Source organism: Phyllostomus discolor, chromosome 9, assembly GCF_004126475.2.
Source record: "Phyllostomus discolor isolate MPI-MPIP mPhyDis1 chromosome 9, mPhyDis1.pri.v3, whole genome shotgun sequence".
Lineage (NCBI taxonomy): Eukaryota > Metazoa > Chordata > Mammalia > Chiroptera > Phyllostomidae > Phyllostomus > Phyllostomus discolor.
The window spans coordinates 104762006-104777678 of NC_040911.2; positions in this window are offsets into that span (position 1 = coordinate 104762006).

Below are 15673 nucleotides of genomic sequence, written 5' to 3' on the forward strand. Positions count from 1 at the left end.
CCTCCTCTCCTCCCCTCCCCTCCCCTCCCCTCTCCTCCTTGAAGGCTCTTCTTCTCCACCCTGCTTCTCTTACACAGCAAAGAGACCCCTGGGTCCCCTCACCTGACACCCCTCTGTCTCATGAACACCTCCCCTCAGTCAGCAGCTCTCGGCACTCTCTCCAGGGCCGCCCAGAGCCCGAGCGGCCCCCGCACGGCACTGCACCTCCTCGGTCTGAGCCGGGGGCCTGGTGACCAGGGCTCCACTGGCTCCGGAGGGAGCGCAGTGGCCGTGCCCCTGCCCACTGGCTGTGTGTCTGTCGCCCTGGGCGCCCTGGGCCTGCTGGCCCCTGACGTCACCTGGGCCACCCAGCCCGGGTCCCCCCTCCCCACGCCCCCTGGATCCCTCACCATGAGCAGCATCGGTGGCTGTGGAACCCCACACCCTCCCTGCTGGCGCCCAGCACGGGAGCCGCGGCCCACACGTGGCCGCTGAAACCGAAAGCGAGGGAACCGCCGCGGGTCAGGCAGGGATGCGCATCTGCAGCCGGGCCACGGCGCTGCGGGCTCTCAGCAGCCGTGGAAGAGCCACCCGCCCCAGAGGACCGGCCCCCAGGTGGCTGCGAGGGCGGCCGGCCCTTGGTGGGGCGGCAGTGAGGGGCAGGCTGTGGGGGCTGCTGGCTGCTGCCCTGCTCCTCTGCGCCCAGGAGCCCTGCCGCCTCCCCGAGGACACCCGGGGGAGGCCCCGGTGGGGCCTTGGCATGCTCTGCACCCCGCTCCCCAGCAAGGCAGTCGCCCTGGGTGGTTTCGCAGGTGCCGAGGCAGGGCGCCCTGGGTCAGTCTTTACGGGGCTCTGGGAGGAAGCAGAGGCCGGGCCGTCCACCACTGCCCCCAGCCCTGCGGCCCTGGGTGAGTCGGCCCTCTCCGAGCCCAGCTCCTCTTTGGTGAAGTGGGGTGATCGGGTGCCCACCCCTTAGCTGCTTTGAAGACCAACAGACAATCCCCAGGGAGCCCTGGGGTGCCCAGAGACGCTGGATACAAGCTCGGAGAGCTCTGTCATTCGGCTTGTCCTGGGGACCTCGGGGACCTCCAGACACCCGCCACACCCCCGGCCCCCCGCCCCGGTCTGAGAGCGCCGGCCGCCGTCAGGAGGGTGACCACGAAGGTGATTCACGGCCGGGCCTGCCCCACCCCCTCCCTCTGGGCCTCGGAGCATGGCTGACAGGAGCCAGCCTGCCTGGAGCAGCGGGAGGGCCGAGAGGAGAGGAGGGGCACAGGGCACACGGGGCCAGGGGCACACGGGGCACAGGGGACAGGCGGGCGTGGGCAGCTCCCAGGCCACCTCCCACACCAGCTGCTGCCCCTCTGTCAGCTGGAGGCCAAGGGGCTCTTTGGTCTCCAGGAAAGTGCTTGGGTGGGGGCAGCCGGAGAGGCTCGGGGTGCCCACCGCCCTCGGGGAGAACTGACCTCGGCCCCCCAGCTGGGCCCGGGGGCCTGGGAGCAGAGCCCGTGTGTCCCCCGTCTTGGCCCCCCAGCCATTCCAGGCTTCCCCAGGGTCTGGCCCACCGGGCTGGCCTGGCCCTCCTTCCCCCCCACACACACACACTGTCCAGAGCCTCCTCCAAAAGGCAGCCGAGCCCCCACCACCCTCCCTGCCCTCCTGGCCTGGCGTGGGGCATGGGCGGATCCCAGGGGTGAGCCACAGAGAAGGTCCCCCCTTGGGACCCTGAGTCCCGAGGCCCAGACGCCCTCCCCGAGTGCCCGCGGAGCCAGGCCCAGGGGAGGGTGGGGGCTGTGAAATCGCGGCGGGTCGCTGGGGCCTCGGGCTGCGCCTGGTCAGGACACACAGAGACACTCTCGGCCCCTGCGCCCCAGCTCCTGCAGGCCGCTGCCGGCCACCAGGGAAGGGGGCCCACTCTGCTGCTGCGGTCCCCTGTCCGGCATCCTGGGGGCCCCCAGAAAGGCAGGGAGACCTGCCCAGCTCACTCAGCCGTGGGGGACAGCTGGCCCTGTGAGGACACACCCCATGCACTGTTGGGGCGTGAACCCCGGACAAGGGCGCCCCGGCAGTGACCGGCGCGTGGCCTCCGGGTCTCCCGTGCACACACGTGCCCCGGTTGCGGGCCTGGTGGCGGGTGGCAGCTCATCAGCCTGGCTTCCTGTCCAAGGTGACCTGTGGGCGTCACTGCTCAGGGCTGGCTTGGGAGCCTCCGGAGACTGGGGCGGCCCGTCACTGCCTGACCTGATCCCCAAAACGGACAGAAAGGCAAAGCCCAGGGGGCGCCAGGTGGGTGGGGCCCAGCTTGCTGGAGGCCGAGAGCAGGCAGGAGGCCCCAGCTCCCCTGGCCAAGGCTGTGCCCGGGGAGTCACCTGGGTCTCCCCAGGGCACCCCTGGGACTGGGCTGCGTGGCCCGGGAGGCCGTGCCAGGCTGCCGAGAGGGCCTCCGTGCCGGGCCCAGCTAAAAATAGCAGGGGGACGGCAGGGCAGGGACAGCCGGTGGGAGGCTGGTGGGGAGGGGCTGTGAGGGCCGAGATGGCGGCCCGGGCCGGGGCGCCGTCAATGGTGCTGGCGCACCCACCCTGTTCCCGGTGGCCGGCCAGCCGGCAGCCCAGCTGACGGGCTATTTTTTCCCTGCTTGACTAAATATGGTCAGGGAGCAGAGCCCGAGGGGGCCACTCGGCTGGCCGCGTGTTTGGGATGCTTGGCCGGGTATATAAGGACCGCCAAGGTGAGGCCCGCTCCTGACACCAGGGGGGCCCCACGCCCACCGGGGCGCTGGGGTCAGCCCTCCCCACGGTCCCCTCCCCCGCCTGCGTGCCTGTGTGAGCCTGCACGCGCCCGGATGTCCCCTTTTGTTCCAGCCTGACCTCTACCTTGCGCTGACCCCGGCTGGGGGTGCAGGAGCGCCCCGCCGGCGGCCGGAGCCCCGGGGCCGGGAGGGGCTCAAGGTGTGCGGGAGACCGGGGCGCTTCTCCTTACCTCCGCGCTGCCCGCCACTCCGCGCTCCCCCCTCCCGCCCGCCCTCCCCCTCTCCGCGCTCCCTCTCCGCGCCCAACATCTCCCTGCCTGCTCGGGCTGCGCTGTGGCCGGAGGGCTGGGGGAAGGGCAGGGGTGCGCGGAGGGGGTGCCGGTGTCTTCTTTCTCCCTGCCTCCCCCACCCCCAAGCGCGAGTGCGTCGGGAGCTCCGGCCTCCCCCACCCCTGCATTCGCGATTGGCTCCGGGAGAGGGTGGATGGCGCTGCCGCGGCTGCAGCATCTCCCGGAGCGCCGCGCGGGGCGCACCGTACCGCGAGCCGCGACCCTGCGCCCGCCGCCGGCGTCGCCAGCCCGGCTGGAGGGGCTCCTCGGTGAGTCCCGCGCCGCCCGCCCGGCCGCCCCCGAAAACTTGCCGGCGCCGCGGTGGGGGTGTGCCCGGCGCGCGGGGAGCCGCGGCGCGGGCCGCGTGGCCCCGGCGGGGGCGCCTCGGAGTTTGCTCTGGCTCGCGGCGGCGCCCGCAATCGGAAAACTGCAGAGCCAGCAGCCGGCAGGGCCGGCAGGGCGCGCCCAGCGGGGATGCGCGAACTTTGACAGGCGGCCGCCCGGCGAGCCAGCAGCCGCCTCCCGACGCCTGGCGGACGGGGGTCGCGGCGCGGGGGCGGGGGCGGGCGCGGTTAACCCGCCCGGGGCGACAGAGCGCCGCCCAGACGAGCGAGCGGCCGAACTTACCTCGGACTCGCCGCACTGACAGCGGTGCGGGGCGGGGCGCGGACCTGGCGCGGGGCGGCGGGGCTGCCCCAGGCCCGGCCTCTGGACTTCTGTGGCTCTCCCCGGGGTCCGGGGGGTCTCTATGCTGGGCGTGCACAGCGGGGTGCGCGTGGGCGGAGCCTGGGGCGCCTGGCCGGTGCAGCCGGCGAGGTTTCTGCGGAAAACAGGACCTTTGCTCCCTGGGGGACTGGGGGATCCTGGGGGTGGGGGGCGCTGGGGCTGGCGAGGTCCAGGTGCCAGCTCACCGCCGCGGAGGGGCCCCTGGGAGGGGGCTTGGTGCTTCCTTTCCGTCCAGATGGAAAAGTTTTCCCGAGTAGCCAAGGTTCATTTGTGAGCAGGTGGAAGCTCATGGGGGCTCTTGCTGGCCCTGGGGTGACCCCCCAGGCCTTTGGGGCCCCCAACTGTCCCCTGACCTCCAGACACGGTCTACATGGGCGCCTGGGAGACAGGGCGAGGGGGGGCCCAGCCTGAGCAGCGGCCACTGAGTCTCGTTTGTCAGGGGTGGCTGCGATGTTCAGACCTGGGCCCCCTTCATGAGGGGGAGTTCTCGGGAGGGGGCACGCCAGGGGCGCGAGGCCGGGGAGGGCTGCCAGCTGCCCGCTGTATCCTTGGCGAGGGGAGGGTGCGGAGTGACCGCACGGAAGTGGGCCGACACTCCTCGTGTCTGTGTGCTCCTGCCTGTGAGCGGGGTGCCCGCTGCAGCTCTGCTCCCGCACCCCCGCGCAACACCCCAGCCGGGGGCTTGAGAAGTCACCGACGCATGCTCTGTCCGGGTGACCTCGAGTCCCCATGCCCTCCCTGGGCCACCCTGGCAGGGACGGGCGGGCTGCGGCGTCCAGGGGGGGACAGGCAGGGCACCTGGGTCCTGTCCTCTGACAGGAAGGGCACCGGCTACACGCTTAGGCCCAGGGTCCGGCCCCCACGCCGGGGCCAGCTCCCAGCGGCCGACCCCCGTGTCTGCACCAGGCACCCCGCTCCCACCCCAGCCAGCGGCCCCCCTGCTCTCTACCTCTGCGGGCACCCCACCGTGAGTGACCCCCTCATGCCCCGGCCTCCCCCGGGTAGGGCCGAGGTCACCTCCCACGCTGCTCCCGGCACCCCTGGGCTTCCCCCTCCTCCAGATGGGGGGGATGCCCTTCCCGCCCGCGGACGGACTCGGCCACAGTGCTCGAGCTCCCGGCCTCGGGGTGGCCGCGGGAGCCGGGGAGAGGGCCCGGACGCCTCCACCGCAGGGATGGGCTGGAGACGCAGGGGGAAGTGCTGGCACATTAAGTCTCCAAACGTGCCTCGTTTGCCACTTGCTAAGTTTACTTAAACCCTCTTTAGCGGGTTCATTAGAAGCCAGTGGACACGGGGGAAATTCATTAACAGGAAGGTGGCCCTGCGTTTGACTGAAAATTGGTATTGATCAGCCCTGGCGGGGGCTGGGCACGGGCCGCGCGGGGCCAGGTAAGGGCCAGGGCCCGGGTGCCCCCCGTGCACCTCCGGCCGGTGTGAGCACCGTCCCAGGGCCCTCGGCGGAGGTGGTGACGCCAGGAGTGGAGAGGGGGGGAGAGGGCGAAGACAGCAGTGGAGGAGAAGTAGGAGACGTGGGGGAGCGGAGCCAGCCCAGTCCCCCGCGCCAGGCCGGCGTCTGCTCTGCGACCAGGCTCGGGCACTGAGGGAGCCGGCGGTCCGAGGGGGCCGGCCGAGGGTCACCTCCCAGCCGCTGTCACAGCCCTCCGGCGACGAGGGTCCTCCCGCAGGTCTTCAGAGACAGCAGCCCCGAGCCCCGCCCCTGGGCGCCCGTTCCTGGAGGCACACGGCCAGGGAGCTGCCCCCGAGGCACCCGGACACCCAGGTAAGCCCTGCCCCTGCCTGGGGTCTCCCAGGGCCGCCTTCCGTCTGGGCCCACGGCAAGGGTGCAGCCCGTGGGTCCTGGCCGTCAGGGTCCCCGGCTGCTCAGGATGAGGGTCCTCTCTGTGCCCCACCCCCGGCTGGGGACCAGAGCACCTGGGGCCAGGGAGAGGGAGGGGGCTGGCTGGGCTCGTGGCCACCTGGGGGGCGAGCAGGGCACCCCCTCCTCCAGGGTGAGGGCGGGAGTGGCAGCCTGGGTCCTTTCTCGTTCCCCTGACGCAACACTCCATGGCTGCCGGGGGATCGAGGGGGTTCTCCAGACTTTCCGGGGTGCGTGCTCTGCTTCTGCTGCCCTGACTCTGCCTGTGTGAGGGAGGGATGGGGAAGGGGGGTGCCGAGGTCGCAGGGACCGGCCCGCAGAGCCCCTGGGACGGTGGGAGCCCAGGACGGGGCGTGCCTGGAGCCGGGCTCCGGGGTGTGGGCGGGCAGAAACCCAGGCCCCGTGTGGCTCCCCCCCACCCGCCGCGGGGCCGCGCCTGGGCCCGCGGAGCTGTGCACGTGGAACTACCCGCCCGGGAGACATACTTCTTTATATGCCCATATGACCTGCGAAGCTATGGAATGTAAAGAAGTATGTATTTCAGGTCGGGGACTCGGTCGCCGGAGCGAGGGGGCCTCCAGGGGCACAGACGGGCAGGCGGCGGCCAGGCCCGGCCCGGGTGGCAGGCTGCCTGGGCCCCGGTGACGGCCCCGTCCCTGGCCGGCATTGTTCTGTCACTTTGCCTGTGTCAGCAGGTGGAAGTACCCGTCAGACATTAAATATTCAGCGTGCTGACTGCGGCAGAGGGGAGGCGGCCCTGTGGCGGGCGCGGGGGCTGGGGGTGCGTGGGGGCGCCTCGGCGTGGGGACGAGGGGTGGCCTGCCCCTGGGAGTGTCACTCCTCGGCACCCGGACAGGGGCCTGTGGCCAGCAGAAAGGGCTGTGCGTGCGGCGGGGACAGCAGCTGCGCAGAGGCACAGGGAGAGCACCCCGTCCCCGGGAGGACAGGCCGGCGGGCGGCGGAGGGACGAGGGGAGGGCTGGCGGCCGAGGGGTGTCTCAGCGGAACGGGGCTGCCTGGCTTGAGGCCGTGCCCTCGGGGGCCGCCCTGCCGGGCAGAGGTGACCGGGCAGAGGTGACCGGGCCTGTGTGTGCAGCTTGACCTTCAGGGGTGGGGGCTGCCAGGGCAGGGTCCGAGGCGCCTGTGGCCCCAGGCCCCTCCCCCCAGCACCTGAGGGCACCTTGGGCTCCGCGGTGGTGACCACAGGCAGCGGAGGTCTGAGTCGGGGCCCTGCTGGGGTGACCCCACGGGCCCCAAGTCCCACTCCCCCCAGCCCCAGCCCCCTTTTCCCTGTTTTCGCCGACTCAGCGGAAGCGAGTTCGCTGTGAAGGACAACGCCGGCCGCTTAGTGCGGGCGGTGTGTGGGACCCAGGCCCCTCGGGCTGGGGTGGCGTCCTGTGGACCCTGCAGCTGGGTGGTGGCGCTGAGACGCTGTGTCCAGTGTGCGTGGCCGGTCCCCCCCGCAGTGTTGGCAGAACTGCGGGAGCCAAGGGCAGAGGGTTCGGGCGGCCGGTGGCGCTGGGCCGCAGTGGGAGGGGTGTGTGCCGGCGTCCGCCTCTGGCCCCCCGATGGGGCCCGTGCAGCCCAGGGCAAGTCCTGCTGCCGTCCCCGGACGCAGGGCTGCTGTCCCCATGTGTGTGGCACCTCCGCTTGTCCGTCGGCCCCGAGGTCGCTGCCCTGGGCCCACAGAGGTGCCCCGCCCCTCCCTCAGCCTGAGCTTTGGCAGGAATTCCTCCCTGGGGGGGAGGGGGGGGTTGGAGCAGGCCCCTCCCTCCCTGCTGCAAGCGTTGGGCAGGGGCCGCCTGGCTCCCTGTGCCGCCGAGGCCTTGCCAATTGGCCGGGACAAGGACAAGAGGCTGCTTCCCCGCTGGCGCTCGGCTCCGCCACCCGGGGGTGGGCCACAGTAGAGGTCCGGGAGGGCCCCGTGGTCTGGGGCGCTTTCCGATGTTGGGGCCCCTCGCCTCCGGCTCCCCCACCCCCGCCACCGGCAGGGTCAGGTAGGACTGTCCCCAGCCGCTGCCTTCCTTCTGGCCGCCGGGCCTGGAGGGGCCCGTCCGTGTCCCCGGGAAGGTCATTTCTTCCCTGCTGGCTTCCAGCTCCGGCCACAGGGAGGGAAGTAGCCGGGTGTGCGCCCACCAGGGCCGGCCGCAGCCCGGCCGCAGCCCGGCTGCCCTTCCCCTGGCCGCGCCCGCCGCCCATCAGGACGCCATGGCAGGATGTGGCGTTCGCACGAGAGCATTAGCGCCCGGAACGTGGGGGGACCGAGCAGGAGCAGGAGCAGGAGCAGGAGAGCTGGCAGGGAGAGGGCCACCCCCGCAGCCTCGGCCAGGAGCCGCCCGTCTGTGGTCTCTGGACCCGCCACCCGCAGAAGGCACCCTCAGACAGGCGGCGGGCCAGAGCCCCCTCCCCACGGCGGGCCCCTCGTCCTGGGGGCTGCTGCCCACACCCGGCTGCAGTATCTGCACTTGGGGGTCCGACTCTGGCTTTCCAGCGGCGGGGGGGGGGGGCCGGGAGCCCCAGGACAGCGTGGGGTGGTCAGGCCTTTCCTTGCCCAGGAGGAGGGGAGCAGCAGCCTTTGCCCAGGGGGGCTGCTCCAGGATGGCACGGGCACCCCAAACCGGCGGCCAGGTTTGAGGACTCGCAGAGGGAGGGAGCTGGGGTGTGCCCTGGTGGCATCAAAGCAGGACCCACGGGTGGGGGGGCTTGCCCCACCCCCCAGGTGGGTGTCCGCGGGGCCGGGACTGGGCGAGGGGGCCGTGTCCTGTTCTCTGAGCTCCCAGAGGGGGCAGCACGGGGGGTGGCCGCTGGTGGAACGGTCTGGAGTGGTTGTCCCGCGGCAGCCCGAGGCGGGCCCCGGCTCCACGGGCGGCGGCGGCGGCGGCGGCGGCTCTGGGAGGGGTGGCGCTCTGACTGCAGGCGCTGGTCGGCCCGCACTTGGCGCCCACAGCGCACGTCGCCAGCGGAACGTGCGCCCCAGAGGGAGGCCGCGGGAGCCGGGACTGAGGGCGCAGGGCCGGTGTCGCCCGCAGGGCTCTGTGGTCTCCGAGTCCCCCGCTCCCGGAGCTGGGGGGCTGGTCGCAGGGGGCGCCTGCGGTTTTCTAAGGCGGCCAGCCGCGCGAGCAGGACGCTGTGTTGACCGGCCGGCAGACTGCTCGGCGGGGCAGCGGGACCGCGGGACCGGCGCCGCCCCCGCCCCCGCGCGGTCAGGGGGGGCGGACTTCGCCCGAGTTGCACATACGCCCCCACGACGCCCCCCAAATGCCCTGCATGAAAAATGAGGGAACCTGAGGAGTCTTTAGGGCCAGGGCACGGCCGGAAGTTGGGGTGTGGAGAGGTTTGCCAGGCAGGAAAGTGGGGTGGGCGGGGCCAGCCGGCAGTGGGCGGGGCCTTGTGCTGAGTGGGCGGGGCCGGTGGAGTTGCAGTCGTTGCAGCCGCTTCTGCATAAAGGGTCAGCAGGGTCCCTGGTCAGAGGAGCCGCGTGCTGACTCAGCCTTCTCCCCCTGGACACACGTCCAACAGGGGACACGCCGGCTCTCTGAGGACCCTGGTCACTGCCTTTGGTCACCCTAGGCGGGGCCTGGGGCACGGCCTCCACACTCCCAGTGGCCCTGCTGTCCGTCTGCTCCCCTGCGCCCAGCTCTGGGCTTCCCCCGCTGCCGGCCTGCCCGCCCGGGACCCGGCCGGCGGAGCTGCCCTGGGCTGTGCTCCGGGGCGCCCAGTGGGGACTGCCTCAGGGCCCGGCTCGGACCCGGGTGGGCAGGCCGGCCACCAGGCGAGTGGGGCAGCACGGCACTGCGGCGGGCGGCGGGCACGCAGGCTGCTGCAGAGCTGCTGCCCGGGGAGCTGCAGTGCCGGCGCCGCTGCAGGCGCATGCCGGGCTGCGTGTCTCCCGGGCGGGGGCAGGAGGGCCAGCTCTGCAGAGGCTCCGGGTGGCGGGGCGGCAGAGCAGCTCCAGCTCCCTGGGGCGCTGGCTAGCCGGGCCAGGCTGCCCGGTTCTCAGAGGCCCCGCTGAGGCTCAGGTCAGGTCTGCTGCTTGCACCTCCAGGGGGTCCGGCTGGGTGCATGGGACCCTGAGGGCCAGGGACACAGGGCCGAGAGGCGACCAGCCCAGGGAGAGGACAGAAGAGAGAAGGCCCAGTGCGGAAGGACCGGTGGGCAGGCTCCTGGGGTGTCCCCATCCCGGGGTGGACACCCAAAGGACCTGGTGGTCGGGAGTCTGGGGTCCCCCCCCACGGGGTTAAACCTCGAGCGTGGGGTGGGGCCGGTGAGGAGGCTGGGGTCGGAGCACGCGGGTGTGCATGAGCGTGCAGGTGCGCGGAGGACAGCTGAGGACGAGGGGACAGTGACCCGGGGTATTTTTAAACTGTGGGGAGGAGAGAAGGCAGCTGCCCTGGAGCCTGTCACAGGGAGGGGGGTCAGCGGGGCCTCGGGGAGGTTCAAGGACGCCCAGGACAGATGCGTGGTCCGGGCCCGTGTCCCTTGGCGGCCTGCACGTTGTCGGTCATACCCACATATGGCGCCCGGGCTGCTTGTCTCTCCAGCCGCCCGCCTGCCCGCCCGCCCGCCGCGGCTGGTATAAATAGTCCGCATTCTCAGCTGTCCTCCTGGAGATGCTGGACTGGGGTGACTCTGGGCTGGGGAGGCTCAGGCGGGGCCCCTCGCACCCTACCCGCCACTGAAGTGCCCGCAGTTGAAGCTGGGGTGGCCCGCCAGGCCAGCCCAGGCGAGGTTTTGAGCTCTGTCCCCCCTCACCTGCCCCTTCGCAGGTGTCAGACCCAGGCAGGACCCGGAGACCTCCTGTTGTCCATCTCCGAGGGTCCGGCAGGACCTCTGCCCGCCGAGGGCTGGGGAGCGCCAGGGCCCGCACCCCGGGCTTGGGCTGTGGGCGCTGCCCCCGGCTCAGTCCTGCAGCAGGCGAAGGCTGTCACCAGGGTGCCCTGTCCCCCCCCACCCCCGCCTTGGTCTGCCCCCGGCCATTCCCTCCTGTGCCGGACGAGGAGCCGTGACCCAGAGGCTGTGCAGCCACAGGCCAGGGGCTCGTCCCCTTCTTCCCAGGGCCCCTGCTTTCCCTCCACCTTTACCCAGAAGCGGCCCTCTGACAGTGGAATTTCAAACCACCCCCCAGGCCTGTGAGCAGGGGCCCTCAGATGCTGAGTGAGGGAGTGCGGGGGGCCGCTGAGTGCCCGAAGCCAGCTGAGGGGGCCGGGCCGTGGCCAAGGGCACACGGCTGCATCATTCACGCCTCCCCACACGGAAGCCCTCAGGAATCTGGGGGGCCAGCCGAGCACCCTCTTCCGGGGCAGGCCCCCGTGTCCGTTGTGTGTGCCGCTCGGGCCTCACACGGCAGGCAGCCCAGCCCGTGGTGGCCTCGCTGGGTGCCCTGCAGCCGCGGCCGCCCCTGCGCTCTGAGCCCAGGCGGATGCACCGGATGCCAGGTGGCTTTCCCGGTCTCGGTCACACTGGCCTCGAATGTGCCCCCTCTCCTGACCTCAGAGCCCTTGGATCTGGGTCTCGGCCAGGCCCATCTCTTTCCCCAAACTATGCCACGGGAGCCGGCCCGGTCTTCCAGGTGATAAAACACAGAAATCCATCCTGCCGCTTTGGCAATTCTGTGACCTCCGCGCCCCCCACCCCACGCCCTGCCCCCTGCTCGTGGGTCTGTTTGAGGCGGAACTCACCTCCAGGAGGGGTCCCATCCATTTGCCCTGCTCTGCAGCTGACGAGTGTATTAAAATCCCGCACAACTCTGAATTAAACTTTTATCAGGGTTGAGAAATAATACTTTTTTGTGTTAATAGAGAGAAAAGTCACAACACTGGGCCGAGTGTGTCCTGCTGGGTGTCTGGCGGGGTCAGTGTTGGTGACAGTAAGGAACAGTGTGGTTTAGGGGGGCCCTCCTTTCAGCCTTTAATTGGGGGTCCCCCCGGAGACACCCCCGTCCGACCCCCGCAGCCCCCAGCGGCCCCCAGGAAGGCCCCTCCCACCCGCCTGGCCAGGCCCGCTCATGCTCCTGGGGCTAACCGTAAGTCTTGGCTATTTATTTTAATAATTAACCAAAATCTGAAATTAAAAATTAATTTAGTGGTGAATCTGAGTGCTAATAGGTAATGTTGCTGCTGGAGAAACCGTGGGCTATGGATGTTTAAGTTTTAAAAGCTCTGTAGTAAACAAAACAACAACAAAAATAAAAACAGAAAAGCCGCCAGACACCAGGTGGCGGCGCCCTCCGGGGCGCATGGAGGAGGGCTGCCAGCCTGGTGGGACCTGCCTGGCCAGATGGGTGTTCAGACGGGGCTGGAGGCTGGGGAGGCCACCAGCCTGGCGTGCCCTGGCCTCTGTCTTGGGGCCTGTGCCTGTGATGGCCGGTGCAGCAGCAGCCTCCTCTCTGCCACGTGGCCTCTCCAGGCAGTATCTTTCTGGCTGGCGTGCCTGGCTGCTGATTGTCCTTGAACAGAGGTTGGAGGCCTGTTGTCACTCCGGATGCTGGGGTCAGGGACACTTTCTCCTGGGAGGAGGGCCCTGTGTGCTTTTGCCTGAAATGGATGCCATGCCCCGAGGAAGGGACGTGGCCAGGGTCCCCTGCTGACAGGGGCATGAAATGGCAATGCCGGGAGACTGCTTGGGGCTGGCACCCCCTGAGTGGGGAACTGAGGCTCAGAGAGGCCAAGGCAGTCCCCAGGACCCCCAGCTAGGGGGCGCTGCGGAGCCCAAGGTCATCCTCTGCTCCACCAAAGGTCAGACCTGGGGGCAGAGAGGCGGGAGAGCCACCGGTTGTGGCTCAGGTCAGCTGGCCACGGTGTGTTTAGATCTTGCTTACCGTGTCCAAAGTCTGGCACTAGGGCCCTGATCAAATGCAGGAGGGCTTCCTGGAGGCGGAGGCGGCGGCTGCTTGGCCCAGGGGTGCTGGCACATGACCACCCGGCTGGGCGTGTGCGGGGGGCCAGGCGGCGGTGGTGGGACCCAGCCTCCGCAGGCGGTGCCTCCGGGAGCGGGGGGAACCCCTCGAGCCCTGGATCCACCTCCCCCGCTGTCGTCCCCGGGCGTAACTAATTGGACACGCTGCGTTCTCAGAGTGTCTGATTTTCCATCGATTTCCCGCAGGGCGGCTGGTGTTTTCGGCGGCAGGTCCCGGGTCCGGTGTCAGTTGGCGCTTAAAAATGCTGAGCGTACTTCCCGTGCGGGATGATTCCATCCGCAGATGTTTTAAAACCAAGTTAATTGTTTGGTGCATAAAATGCCCCACGGCACGAGCCTCGGCCGTCTCCCTCTGCGGTGCCCACAGGACGACAGAGGCGGGGACGGGGGCCTGCGGACCACGGCCAGGCCCAGGCTGGCCCCGGGCAAGCGCGTCTTCCGGCCGGAGGCATTGCCCCCGTGAATGCAGGCGTGGAGGCAGGTTTGGGGCCTCGGGGACGGCTCGGCAGGGGCGCCTCCTGCCTTCTGCGGGGTGCTCCGGGCTGCCGGGAGGTCACGGGCGGAGGGGAGCGCAGGGCCTGGGATTGGAGCAGGGGTTCTGGGACTGGGGCCCGAGAAGGCGCCTGGCCTCTGAGCCTTGGCCCGTGAGACGCCAGCGTCTCGGCCCTTTTCAGAGAGGAAAGAAAACAGGACTTGGGAGGAGGCCGGGAGCCCCCACTGGATGGCCCTGTGGTGGGGAGGGGCTCTGTGTAAGCTCACCCACGGCGCGTCCGCCGTCGCCCAAGGCTGCGTGGCCACACGCCGTGTGGGGAGGGGGGTCTGTGGCAAAGGGACCCGCTCACTGTGCGCCTCGGCGATGCTGACCCTCCAAGCCTTTGCTGCAGACCCCTGGCCCTGAACCCCAGCCCGGGCCTGGCGATCCGACTCCTTCTGGTTTGGTGTCTGAATGGCTTTGAGCAGGGCCCAGCCAGGCCGCAGGTGGACGGGACTGGTGTGGGGCAGGCCCCGCGGGAGGCCCTGCGGCAGGAGCAGAGGCCTGTAATCTGGGGGCTGTTCCTCCTGGCCAGGGTGACACTCAGAATCAAACAGCGGGGGGCCCATGCTTCCCCCTGGTTTGGGCTGCGCAGTGTTGGCTGTGGGGCTTCCTGCGGAGGCCAGGCTGGGGGTGGCCGGCCTGGGTGCAGCTGTCCTGCCGTCTGCCCTCCACCCAGCCGTGGCGGCACTGTCAGCACGAGGGGGCTCACTTCCTGTCGCACCTGTGCTCCGTGGGTGACTTCGGGGATGGTGGAAGCTGCCCAGGGCACCCCGCTCTCTCCCCTGGAGCGTCGGCGGGGCCGGCCTGTGGGGCCCGCGGTCTGCCCCTACCTCTGTGCTTCCGGAGGTAAAGCAAGAGAGGTGTTTGTGGAGCTGGGTCCGGCCGCCCTCTCTGTCACCCAGGGGCCACCTGTCTGGTCTGGGGAGGCGGGGCTGGGAGGCTCTGAGCCCACCCTGGGCTCCCGGTGAACTTCAGGGAGCTGACCTGGAGGCGGAAGGCCAGGGCGATGGCAGAGGGTGCCTGTGGCACAGTCCCACTCAGCCCCCCGAGGAGGGGGCCACAGGTGGGGGCTGTGGGGGCTGGAGGGCCGGTGTCAGGCTGCACCCTTGTGCCCACCGGCAGGTGTCTGTCCCCGCAGTGCCGGGAGGGACAGAGAAAGAGGGTTGCCGAGCGGGGCAGCCGGGGGCACTGCAGCCACCCCGCCGACCAGGCCTGCCGGTGCCTGGAGGGACCTCCACACACACGGAACCTCGCGTCCCCGGCCCCGCCAGCGCTGCTGTCCCCTCGCCACCCGCCGCTCCCGGCACACGGGTGCTGGCAGGGAAGCTGGTACTCTGAGGCGGAGCTCCTGTCCCCTGAGTCAGTGACGGGCCCGGTGGGACCGAGCCCGGTGGGACCGAGGGGCGGTCCTGCCCGTCTCCAGCCGAGGTCCTGGTTGGGCAGAGGGGGTCGAGGGCCCACAGATGCGGGGCCCCATCTCCCCAGGACGCGCCCCCCACGAGGGCAGGGCCTGCCGGTCTCGGCTGTGCCCCAGGGCTGAAACTGGCAGGCGCCCCAGGCACCTGACGGAAGTCGGGGGACAGGCCGGGTGGGGCCGCGTCATCGACGGGAGGGGCCTCTGCCTGTGGCCCCTCTGGACGTCCCGGGGGCCCCGCGGGTGAGTCCAGCAGGGGTCCGGGAAGATGCGGGTCTGCGTGTCGGAGCGTGTGCGTGTCTGTGCGTGTGAGTGAGGCTGCGTGTTCCCGGTCTGTGACCCGCCACACCCCGTCCTGGCTGCCCCCCCCCCCACGCTCAGGCCCTGCAGAACTCGAGGGGCCCTCGGCCGGGCGGGCGCCTGCGGGGGCCCGGCTCACCCCTCGTCGCTCCGGGAGCCACCACCGTCACCGTGGACGCCGCCGCCGGTCCCCGCGGACCCGGGAGCCGAATGCTTTGCTAAAGCTGGTAAAATGGAACCAAATCAACTGTTCGATGGATTTGGTCCCCTTCAACCAGCTGTAGCTGCGCATTGATCGCGCCGACGCCCGGCAGGAGTCACGGCGGCCACGCGGAGAGAGGCCCGGCGGGCCGGCCACTGCAAGTCAGCGAACCCCACCCCATCCAGGCCGGAGGCCGGAGACCGCAGGGCTGAGACGCCTGCCCTCCTCCGGGTGGGGGGTCCTCGGAGAGGCCTCCCCTGCCCCCCGTGTCCCCCGTCCCCCCCCCGGGGGGCAGCAGAGTGGCCGCTGAGTCTGTGTCCAGCCGCTGAGGAAATAAACGTTCGTTTCCACACCGCGGTGCTCCCTGAAAATGCGCGTCCTGGAGGGCCCCTGTGCGGGGGTGCCTAGGGGGCCGCCCGCTGTGGGCCCGCCCCCTAGGCACCCCCCAGCTGGTGACCTGAGGGTCCCCGTGAGGCGGCCAGGAAGGCTCAGACAGGTGGCCTGCACGTCCTGGTGTCCCTCTGGTCGCTCAGGTCCCCGGACGGCCAGCAGGTGGGGCTCCCGGGGGGGGGGGGCAGGAGAAGCAGGGCCAGGCCCCGTGGCCCCACCCCCAGGGCCCGGGGAAGCCGGGGCGCGTCTGAGGGAGCAG